At 42.9% G+C, this 12,036-nt stretch overlaps 1 protein-coding gene across 1 annotated transcript in view; it reads left to right on the top strand.

Moving 5' to 3' along the window:
• Positions 1-12,036, top strand: part of srsf5b (serine and arginine rich splicing factor 5b) — a 327,173-nt gene that overhangs the window by 11,234 nt on the left and 303,903 nt on the right. The gene's annotated exons all lie outside the window — the stretch shown is intronic.

Below are 12,036 nucleotides of genomic sequence, written 5' to 3'. Positions count from 1 at the left end.
CATATATGGAACTGACCTGTTTTGACATTCCATACTGTTATTAATACTGTATGTTGATCCTTCCCCACCCGTCCTTCCTCTTCGATGTTTCCCTTTTGACTGATACCTGTCCATTCAAACTCTAGACGGGCCCGCCCCAAAGTTATTAGTAGAGTTCTCAGGCTCAAAAATTATGGCCCGGCCCTACCTGGGCCCTCATCAAACCCTGTACACTCAAGACACTGCCCCCGCTGCCACCCTTAGATCTCCATATATGGAGCTGACCTGTTCTGACATTCCATATGTTGATCTGACCTCATCAAACCCTGTACACTCAAGACACGCTCCATGGCCAGTACAGAATTAATTCCATATGTTGATCTGACCCCCCCATGCCAAAGCACCAGCGCTCGCCCAGCAGTCTGCCGTCACCCAGGCAGATGTGTGCACGTGACCTCACTTCTGGCCCTCAGGGCGTCTTACTGGTATAGTCTGATTGGCAAGATGGTCTACTGTTACAGAAATAATGGACCAAAGTTAAGTTTCCGGTCCCTCACGGATCACCGCCCTCACGGAGCACGGCCCGCTCACGGAGCACGGCCCGCTCACGGAGCACGTCTCGTCTGCGAGACTGCAGCTGGGTGCTATTGCTGTTTCTTTCAGCGCCACCTGGTGGTCACCAGTTTAGGCTCTGAGTGCCAATTCTCCCATTATAAAAAAAGATAGGGCTTTTTTTTTTTTATTACGTTTTTACGGGCATGGCATCCAGTGCATAGTTGAATTAGATACGTGATTACGTCCCTGGCACTTAAACAGTTTTAAAGTAATACAAATCAACACAAGCCAAGGTAGGGATATCACAAATGGGGAAGAATCAAAATGAAAATGTCTATCTTCTGACCCTGTGACATCATGAAAAAACGAATTGTCTTCTTAAGTGGGACACAACAGAACAAAATGGCTATGGGTTTGATTTGATTTTGATTTGAAATTTATTTATCTTTAACATAAAAAGTACAAATAACAGTACATCAACACAATAACAATCACACTATTATTTTGTTCAAGAAGGGAGTAAGGGACAGAGAGAAGCAATGCTTATATATTGTAAAAATTATATAATAATGATAATAAAATATAATAAAAAAAATTATTACACACAGTAATTGTAAATCCATCATATTGAAAGTAATAATTTAACTAAGTAATAATCTATAGTAACGAATAAAAAGACATCACAGAGTAAAACTAATCCTAGTCAATCAGCTGTTCATAATTTTGCAGGAGTGACTGCTTATAGCAGTGCTTGAACTGTTTAATATTTTTACACAGTTTAATATATCTATATGATTATTCCAGAGTGTAACACCATATATTGAAGTGCACTTTTTTTCAGTGTTGAATGAATAATTGTCTGTTTAAAATTGTGTTTGTTTCGTAAGTCATAATTACCATCTCTCTCCTTTTGAATATTCATAGGTAAACAATTAATTCAAGGCTTTAAACATGATTTGTGCAGTTTTAAATTTCACCAAGTCTGGGAACTTTAGAATATAAGATTTTAAAAACAGGTTATTGGTATGATCAAGGTATCGTGCTCCATTTATTACCCGTACTGCTCTTTTTTGTAAAGTGCAAATCTTTGTCAAAGTGCTTTTATAGGTAGGCCTATTGCCCCATACTTCTACACAATAGGCTATGATAGATCATACAAGTCAACAAGTGAATTGTACAGAATGTGTAATGGTTTCCTATCCAGTATATGTCTAGCTTTACCCAATATCCCTATTGTTCTTGCCAGTTTGGAACACAAATATGTTGTATGGGATTTGCAGAGTCTGTGGTCAATTAAGACCACAGACTGGAAATCCCAATATAATGTCTTAACTTGATCTCGTATACTCTTTCAATCTTTACATCATCTATTTCTAAATTCATTTCTATATCTCTTTTTCAATTTCCAATTATCATAAATGTAGTTTTACTCAGGTTTAGTGATAACTTATTTTTTGTCAAACGAATGTTTTCATTTTGATAGCTCATAAAATGTATGTGGCTGAAGACATGGGACATTTTATATTACTAAACATTACATATCCGATATCACTCTTGCTATGCTATGAATCCATCCATCCATCTTCAACCGCTTATCCATAGTCGGGTTGCGTGCAACAGCTCCACCAGATAGTTCCAGACTTCCTTCTCTAGAGCAGCATTAGTAACTTCCTTCTGGGGGATCCCGAGGCATTCCAAGGCCAGTGAGTCGATATGATCCCTCCAACTGCGCCTTGGTATGCCCCGGGGTCTCCTCCCAGTGGGATGTGCATCGAGGACCTCCCTAGGGAGACGCTTGAGTCGAGAGGCATCCTAACTATCCCCGAACCACCTAAGCTGTCTCCTTTCCAGGTGTAGAAGCAGCAACTCTACTCCGAGTCTCTCTCGTGTGACTGAACTTCTCACCCTATCTCTAATGGAGATTCCAGCCACACGTCGGAGAAAACTCATTTTGGCCGCTTGATATCTTTGGGGGGAAAAAACACAGGATCAACAAAATGTAGTTTCCTCCTCAAATCTGCCCTCATAAGGTCAGCAAAACCAGTATAGGGTTCATCCTTGAACTGCATTACATTCCATGGCAATCTGTTAGATTTAGCCGGATATCTTTGGAAATGCTGGCATTGGAAATGGTGGCATTTGGCTTGACAGGAAAGTCAAGCCAAATGCCACCCTTACCTAACCTGACCTGCCAGATCCAAGAAGCTTGCTACACACATTTGTTTCAACATGGTTACTCAATACCGCCCCCATCTGGCAGAGTCAGGTTAACCCTTACCACCCTTACTAATACCATTACCCTTACAAATGATTGGGGGCCATGCTCAGGTGTTGATGATGATGAAGGCACACAGAAAGTGTGTAATTTATTTCGGAGAATAATAGTAGTGACTGGGAGCTGTCCATCGACAGCTCGACAATTGTAGCACCCCATTGCCACAGATACTTAAAAATAACCAATATTGAAAATGCACAAACTGCAGTTTTAATGTAATTTAAACATATCGATGTCTATTACCATAGTAGCCTACAGTAGTGTAGTGTAGTGCAGTATAGTGATATTGATTCCTGTGCACATTCAGTAGCAATTACTAGATGTCACGATGAGTAGGGATGAGGACCCAAATGCAGGCAACAGGAGGCAGAACAGGTACATTTAGGAATATTTATTAATAAAACTCAGGAACTTCCATACAAGGGCAAAAGGCATGTAAATCTATGTAAACATATAATACAAGAACTCACGCAACAGGGAACTACGAACCAACAAGAACATAATGTTAACACAGGACTTAAATACACACAGGAGAACAGGGCACAGGTGGAACCAAAATACAATCAACACTAGGATAGGCTGGGGGACTAAGGACACAGGTGGAAACACTGACAAATTACAAGGTAGGTTAGACAAGGTAACTAACAGTTACAATACTACATACTACATACGTACTAATACATATAAATGACAGAAATGAAGTCCAAAATAAGGACAGTCAAAGTTCACGGTCAGAGGAGCGGACCGTGACACTAGATTGCTTTGTTGAGTTCAACAATACAAAATGCATGCCGTTTCTGAGAATCAAACACAAATTAGATTTTCTCACACAAAGACAGCCACCCAGGAAGTCTGAATTAGGAGATATTGATCAACAGCAACATGCATTACTGTTAGAGTACTGTTAGAGTGTTGAAAATAGAGCTGGATGTTCTTTTCTGAAGTCTTGGTAAATTCCCTCCATATGTAGGCAAGGCTAAGACTTTGTAAGCAGGATGTGATTACTACTAAGCAGCACAATTTGCAGTGAAACCTTTCAAAACAAACTTTGCAATATTGTCATGCATGTCCTTTTAGTCACAGAAAGGTCCAGGCCAATGAAAATGTACTGATGCACACTCACGGCACGTGTATTGACAAAATATGGAGAAAGCCGACCTGCAATCAAAACTTTGCCCCATTTTCCTGCCTTCCTTCCTTTCCTCTCCTCTTTTATTTAGCAAAATCCCTTTGTAAACCTAAGATCAAGACAGGTCTGTTCAAAATGATAGCAATGTTGCCATCAGAGTGTAATTGTGTTTACATTATGTAGGCCTATAAGGACACTTGAGAGGTGCCTCATGCGCGCACACACACACACACACACACACACACACACACACACACACACACACACACACACACACACACACACACACTCTCTCTCTCTCTCTCTCTCTCTCTCTCTCTCTCTCTCTCTCTCTCTCTCTCTCTCTCTCTCTCTCTCTCTCTCCAGGCCTCTCAAAAGGTTGGCAAAGAGACCTTGCAGATGGGAAGGTGGCGGAGATCTTATTCCTGCAATTGGAGTCAGGAGCAGAATCCCAGAATGGAGTTTCCCACTGAGCAGTGATCAGAGGGATCGCAATGGCAGCATGGTTACCCAGGGAAAGGTCCATCATTCATAACCAATAAATCGTCTATTTGTAATATATTTATATTATATTATATGTATTTTATAAAGACACCACTCAGTTTCAATATGTCCTTTTGTCCATGCTCTGTCTTGTCTACAGTGTAAAAATTTAATCAGTTTAGAATTCTTGTGAGGTCAGTCACAGACCTCTTCTACACACAATTATGCTGTAATAATTGTTTTGAGGCGATGTTGTCCAGCACATATAAGGCATCTAACTGTGAGAACGTTTAGCCTTTGTCAAATGATCAGAGACTTTGGCAGTTGCTCTGTTGAAGCTGTTTAGATTTGGGCGCCTGTTTAGTGTATCTGACTCCAATCATGCAGTCAATCCTATGTGAAAATGCCATAAAGCACAGGATGCATTTTTCCCCCTTCTGTTTCTTCAGTGAGAGAGTCGCATGTCCCTTGGACAGCCTGGTTTCGTTTTTCTGCCAAGTTTGTTTGTAAGTGCTGGATGAAGGAGAATTGATTAATTTGAGCCTCCAGTTTATAGGGGGTGGGGTGGGGGGTAGTTAGTTGAGCGGCAGATCCCATTGTGTTGCATGGAGACAGCACACACATCGTTCCATGTAGGTGGCCTTTTTACAGCAAACAGATGCTGAAGGAAGGTAACTATGCATCTGCTTCATCATCCTTGTACATGAAAGTTTATTATTTGCCTCACTAGATGGCGCTCTACATCTGTCGCGCACATATGGCTTGGCATCTGGCCTTGGGAGTCTTTCTTGCCCAGTGGCTGTGGGATTCAGACAGGCTTGGATAGTCTTACTGAGGATTTTATACAGTCAGGAAGCTGCCAAAGTCTCTGTCCCTGAGGACCTACAACTTCTTCTCAGAGAAAGGTAATTCACAGAGTAAAAGAGAATGGGCCATAGTTTGACCAGACATACTGTGAATGTGATCCTGGCTGGTGACTTTTATGATGTGTGCTTCTATAGACTGCAATTCTTTATGGGGTTTGAACATATCTTTTTGGTGGCTTTGGGACCTTACTAATTATAAAATGGAACAAGCAAAGTTACATGTGACATGTTACACATCACCTTGAAAAAGCTATTGCAAAAACTTGTGGCTGATTTTATGGCTACATCTGTGCTGATCTTCTTGGAAGGAATGAGAAGCTGTGAAATTGACCTGTTTGCGATATGCTGTGTCTGATGGGAACGTCTGCCATGGCCTTTCTACAGTAGCATGACAACGGGGCAAAGGTGTCTGTAATCTAATAACACAGCATCTCTTTCACGAGCATGCTCTTACTATCTTACTCTGTAACCCTGAACTTTAGCTGACCACTTCACCTTTGACCTCAGGTTGTCACTCAAGCCCATGTTTTTTGAGGGGCGCCAGCTCCTCCTATGTCCAGCTTTTGGTGTCCACAAACTTTGTCCTACACAAACATTAAATTCCCATTGACAATGAATGGAGAATTCTACGTCATAGTGTCTGAGCAAATAGAAATTTACGTCATGATGATGTACGATGATAAGAGCTTCACATAAGTGTGATTTGTCTTTTTCTTTTTCGGGAAACCCCACTACTGAGTGACTAAACACTGCTTAATCTACACCTCATTGACCACTTTCATAGCAACAGGGGAAAATAACAATCAAAAGCATACCTGTGGGTTATAGTAACAAGGTTAATAGTAACATGGTCGAAAGTGGTCATAAGCAAACCACAGCATAATCACAGACCCTAGCCAATGAAAATGTACTGATGCACTCTCACGGCACGTGTATTGACCAAATATTGAAAAAGCAGGCATGGAACTAAAGGTTGAGTTTCTGTTTAATTCATATGTTTTTCATCTGAGGATTCTATATTATATTTCCTGGGCTGCTCAGTCTTGCCAAAATTGTACTTTGGTCGGCCATAACTCAAGGGCATGTTATTGACAGAAAATAGCGGCTCAGTGTGCGTTACCTCTCATCCTGTCTGGAGGCGTGTAAGTGATTCCCACCGCACACAGTTGAGCTCGGGAGCACTCGTTTTGGTGCACTCAACATCCTGCGTATGTGCAAGGTTTTAGAGCCAATGCATGATTATTTTAAATCACTCGACAACAAGGCAGGCACACAGACAGCGAGGCCTTGAGGCTTGTGTGAGGCATGCTCGAGCAGGCCGCGAGGCACGCGAGTGCAGGCACAGAGCAGCCGATGGCCTTGTGCACCAACGAGCACGCCATCAGAGTTGGCAAGCCACGGGTTAATAGGTTATCACATGAACCAAAACGAGCACACACTCCTCTGTCCCTCCCTCCGCACATCTCAGTGATGGAGTCAAGTTTTTTGATCTTAACTGTGGTGGGAGTCTCTTACGCACTGTCTAGAAAGAAGGTGGCCATGTTTAGATTTCAGGTGGTATGCTGCGCTGTTAAGACAGGTTCTCCAATGTGCACAGCAGAGGGGTCTCAGTTTGAAGCTGCCCATATGGGTCCTGCATTAAGGCATTAAGTAAACCCACAACTCACCTCGGGAGCAGATTTTAGTTTCCATCAAGTGTGTTTTAGTATGTGCACATGTGTGCACGTTGCCTCTGTACCTCACAAAGTCAGGCGAGGGGAAAACGTGGTGGTGGAACGTGATGTCAAAGTGCTGCTGGTCACAGTGGAATATAGAATAATATACAGCCTGACAGGTAACATGTTCAACCCAGTGTGACGACTTTGTTTTAATCCACGTGAAAGTGTGCAGATCACCTTTTTTTTTCAGTGCCCAATGTTAAACCTTATTAATATCCTTACATTTTTAAGGTTGAGAATCAATGGTATAGATGTCACCATGCCACCTCAGTCTCTCTGCCCATTGACCTCCACTTTGACCTCTCTGTCATTTGTCTGGAGGTTCCACACCACTAAGACCAAACAACCCTAGGGGCCTCCAGATTAACCATAGAGCACGTAAGAGTCAGTGATGCCATCAGTCTATTAAGGAATATTCTCGTGTACATTGTTTCTTTTTTCTTACCACACACAGTTTGTTTGGAGAGGTAACTTGGGGTGAACAAATCACCTCAGGCTCTTTGGCAACTGAAAATGAGACCGATCTCCTCTTAAAACCCAGTTCCTCTCTTTCCGCTGTGGTCTTCCGTGGTGGGGGGACACCCTCCACACTCTATAGGCCAGTTAGAGATATGCAACAGTGGTCTAATACAGGAGGAGACTTGTCCCACTGCCAACCAACATCCGGTGGATGAGGTGAATGTTTTGCCGTCATATACAACCTACTGTATGTATGGGTGAATAAACCTTGCCGTTTTCCTGACCAACTGAATTTCATTTCTAATTGTGAGAACTGCAACAAGCTGTTAACCATGTGGCACACAACACACATCTGGTAGTTTGTTGCTTTGGCAGTCAGTGTTGATCACAAGTGGCAGTGTTGTATGCCTTGGATGATCCCATATGCCTAGATCCTGCTGTCCTGCTACAGGTGCACTAATTCATGCACTCACATGCAGTACATAAGCATTCATACTGTATGTGTGCACACTGGTACCACTACCTACCAACCAGGCCTGGACCAAAGCGCTGTCACAGATATTTGTTGCCGTTTGTTTTTAAGTGCCGGATGGGTGAAATTTGTCCCAGCAGGGCCACATGAGTTGTTAATGAGGGAAAAATAATATACAACAGCTTTAATCTGCCATTGTCTAAACATGGAGGCAGGCTCCCATGTAGACATTTCACAATATCCGCAACATTATCCTCAAACAAAGACTTTAACTATGGCTTGCCACTGGGACCCAAGAAGTACAGACAGGATGGGATTACTTACTTACTGTACATTATTCTTTTAATCTTTCTGCAGCATAATGAATAAGCGATTCTTCAGTTTAAATAACCATATTTGTCTCTGTGTATAATATTTTCTAAGGCAGTGGTTCTCAAAGTGGGTCCCAGGGACAATCGGAGTCCTGGAGGGGGTTACAAAACGACCCTTGCAGGTCTCTTATAGTGAGTGTGTAAAATGGAAGCAGACGGACGGGGCTATTTGCTTCCATTTATTCTCAGTGTATGATTGATTGATTGATTGATTGATTGATTGATTGATTGATTACTATATTAACAGTTTGCAAATAGTACAGTGGTACGATTTACACTGATGCTAAAAGGATAGCACAAAAAGCCCTGAGGGCTTGTTTCCAATTCATCATACAATGTTTGAGAACCACTGATCTAAGGTAGCAATGTAGAAAACAGTAAAGATTCACCTGTCTGGATTATAATGCTTTGCCCAGAAAGGTGTCACCAAGAGACTATCTCCTTCCTCATTTGTTTAGCCTACCAACAACAACACATTGCGAGCCCTACAATTTCAGGGAGGGAAATAGTTTCCATTTGTCTTCATTCTGCCTCCCTCTTCGTCCAAGTGGCACGTGCCAGGTCTGACAGCACCACTGGCCCTGTGGAGGGAGGTACCATCTGGGGTTTCAGGTGCTAATCACATTGGCTGAGTTAAGTCTCAAATTGCATCACCGCTCTGGGCGTCCAAAAGGCCCTCACTCTGGGTCAAAGGTGAGGGAAGATAATACTACCTTTGTTGAGAAAAACAAACAACAAACTCAGCTCAAGAAAAGCACAGATGTGTTACCTCACTGTATAGGATCAAGACGCTGTTTGGGTGTCCAGACAGTGTCTGCAGGGATTACCAACATGTGCTATTGCATGTATATTGTTTCTTGTCTTAAGTTATGATGCTAAATCTTTGAGCTGTCATTGAGAGCCATATAAACCCACATTTCCACAGCCTCTATTGCTGCCTCAGTTGTCTGTGAGTCTCTCTCTCTGTCGCTCTCATGCACATGGTCCATAAGACAAGATAATAAGAACACTGGACTGTATCAAATAAATGAAATACGAAAAATACAATGAGATAAAAAATATATATTTAGACACACTGATTTAACCCTCTTTAAAACCCTCTTAGCCGTAAGGTGGAATGTGAAATGGGGAATGTACAGAATTAGGGGAGTAGCACCGAAGTCTGACGTCAATATCGGTAGAGGGCGCAAATCCACGAGTTTATGTACTTTTTATTTGCATTGTAATCCCCATAGGGGGATTTTAGATCGCCTCATATAATAACTGTGTTTGAAAAATAAACAAATCATCCAGGCCGCTTCATGGATATGAAGAATCAACTGAGAAAACGCTATTGTTACTGCTACAGAATTAGCTACATTTTCGCTAGAAACAGACTGTATCATATATGAGTGACTGACTGTCTCCTTCACCCCAGGTGAAGGAGTTCAAGTATCTCGGGGTCTTGTTCACGAGTGAGGGGAGGACGGAGAAGGAGATCAGCCGGAGAATCGGAGCGGCAGAGGCGATATTGCAGTCGCTGTACCTCACTGTTGTGACGAAAAGAGAATTGAGCCAGAAGGCAAAGCTCTCTGTCTACCGAGCAATCTTCGTACCTACTCTCACCTATGGTCATGAAGTGTGGGTCATGACCGAAAGAATAAGGTCACGAATACAAGCGGCCGAAATGAGTTTTCTTCGACGGGTGGCTGGCATCTCCCTTAGAGATAGGGTGAGAAGTTCAGTCACACGAGAGAGACTCGGAGTAGAACCGCTGCTCCTTCGCCTGGAAAGGAGCCAGCTGAGGTGGTTCGGGCATCTGGTTAGGATACCTCTTGGGCACCTCCCTAGGGAGGATTTTGACGCACGGCCCACTGGGAGGAGACCCCGGAGCAGACCAAGGCGCAGTTGGAGGAAACACATCAACTCACTGGCCTGGGAACGTCTCGGAATCCCCCAGGAGAAAGTCACTAATGTTGCTCTGGAGAGGGAAGTCTGGAGCACTCTGGTGGAGCTGTTGACCCCACAACCCCACTACGGATAAGCGGTTGAAGATGGATGGATGGATGGATGGATGACTGTCGCAAACAATACAGAGACACCGCTGACAATAATGCCAAGACAGCTTGTTTATTTTTGGACGCTTATATGAAACGATTTTAAGATGAGCCCATGTTATTCTCCATAGAGAAATTACTTCTGTGAACCAGGGGAATTGAGGGGACGAGCGAGTGACGTCAGGACTTCGGCGCTCTATAGAGGGTAATAGGGTATGCGCGTGACATAATCATCATACCCGGTTAGTTATGCGGGTACGCCTACTGAGTGGAAAAAAACTACTTCATGCATTAAACTATGTTAAACTCACTTTGCCACTCGATTTGCCAGTGCCACTCACTTTATGCATGCACATACCCTCTATAGAATGCACAGTGAAGTGAGATTCAACCAAAGCTGCCTTTTTTTGAGTATTTTATAGAGAAATTCAACTTTGGAGAGAAACGGAATGTCAAAAAATACACTGCGGTGTCTGAGACCAGAGCCATAGAGTAATGTTTGAGACGAAGCAGTGAAAGGTCCTAAAAGATATATAGCCTAATGTCAGTCTAATACCCAATCTTTCTGTTGTATGAACACAAGGCTGCTGTACTTTATACCTCATACTAAGCATTTAAGTATGAGGTATAAAGTACAGAGACCCGTTTCTGAATTTGTCTATAACCAAGCAACTTAGAGGTGTGTGTTTCAGTTATCTGAGCTGTGGTAGCCTGTTGCCTTTCAAGTTTGTTTTGGTGGTTTCAGCACCCTCTGGTGGACAGAGTTTCATAATTATTAACAATCATAATACACACAGACAGCCAGCCTCCTCAGTTGGTTGAACTGCAAACAATCAATCATGATAAAAATGATCAAAATTAATGACTAATGGGTGCTGTTTTTCCTGGATGCACAAACATCATCTAAAAACAAAGCCCTGGATAACGTCTGTGAGACACGAGCACTCTAATTTGGCTCTGCCCTTTAAGAGTTCAAATAATGGATAATGAACCACAAACGTTCCAAGGTCCTGCATCACTCTTGCTCTCCTTTCTCACCAATGTATCCCAACTACTACAGTTGGACTACACTCACTACAGCAACGTTTCCACTGCTCCCTCACTCACCCTTCAATCCTCAGTGGGGAAATAATGATTCACAGGCCCACCTGACCAAAATATCTGACAGCGGGAAAGAACAGCAGAGGAAGGGATTTAGGACGCTATTAGTGTGCAGTCATTGAGCACTCGTGCTCACAAACAAGCTGAGCACGCTACAGTTTCCTGTGCAAGAAACTGAACGCTTATGTCAATGAGCCACACAGAGATATTAGGACCAGGCTGTTTGTTCTGTTGTTTGCATGCACTTTGTGTGTTTGATTGTGTGCATGCATCCTGTAAATGCATGTGTCCTTTTGCTTGGTTACACGTGTGAGCGTGTAAGTGTGCATGCTTATGTTTGTTGTGGTGTCTTGCTCGGAAAGCACCGCCCAACAGGTAAGATTCAGGTAAGAAAGAAGACAGCGTCACAACCTTGGGCGTGTCATATTGAAGGAAGATACATACCGGACCGGGACCGGTCCATCTGCTGCATCAGCTTGATTATGCCGCACCTGTGTGGGAACGCTATAAAAGCCAGCTCTCTCTGACTCGTTTCACGACGACTAGTAGGTGGAAGACTGTGGGCGATGTTGGGCGGTGAGCGAGTTTTTCA

This window comes from Protomyctophum parallelum (assembly GCF_964188405.1).
Source record: "Protomyctophum parallelum genome assembly, chromosome: 19".
Taxonomy (NCBI): domain Eukaryota; kingdom Metazoa; phylum Chordata; class Actinopteri; order Myctophiformes; family Myctophidae; genus Protomyctophum; species Protomyctophum parallelum.
Note: the sequence above shows the minus strand (reverse complement) of the source record. Positions and strands in the feature narration are given on the sequence as shown.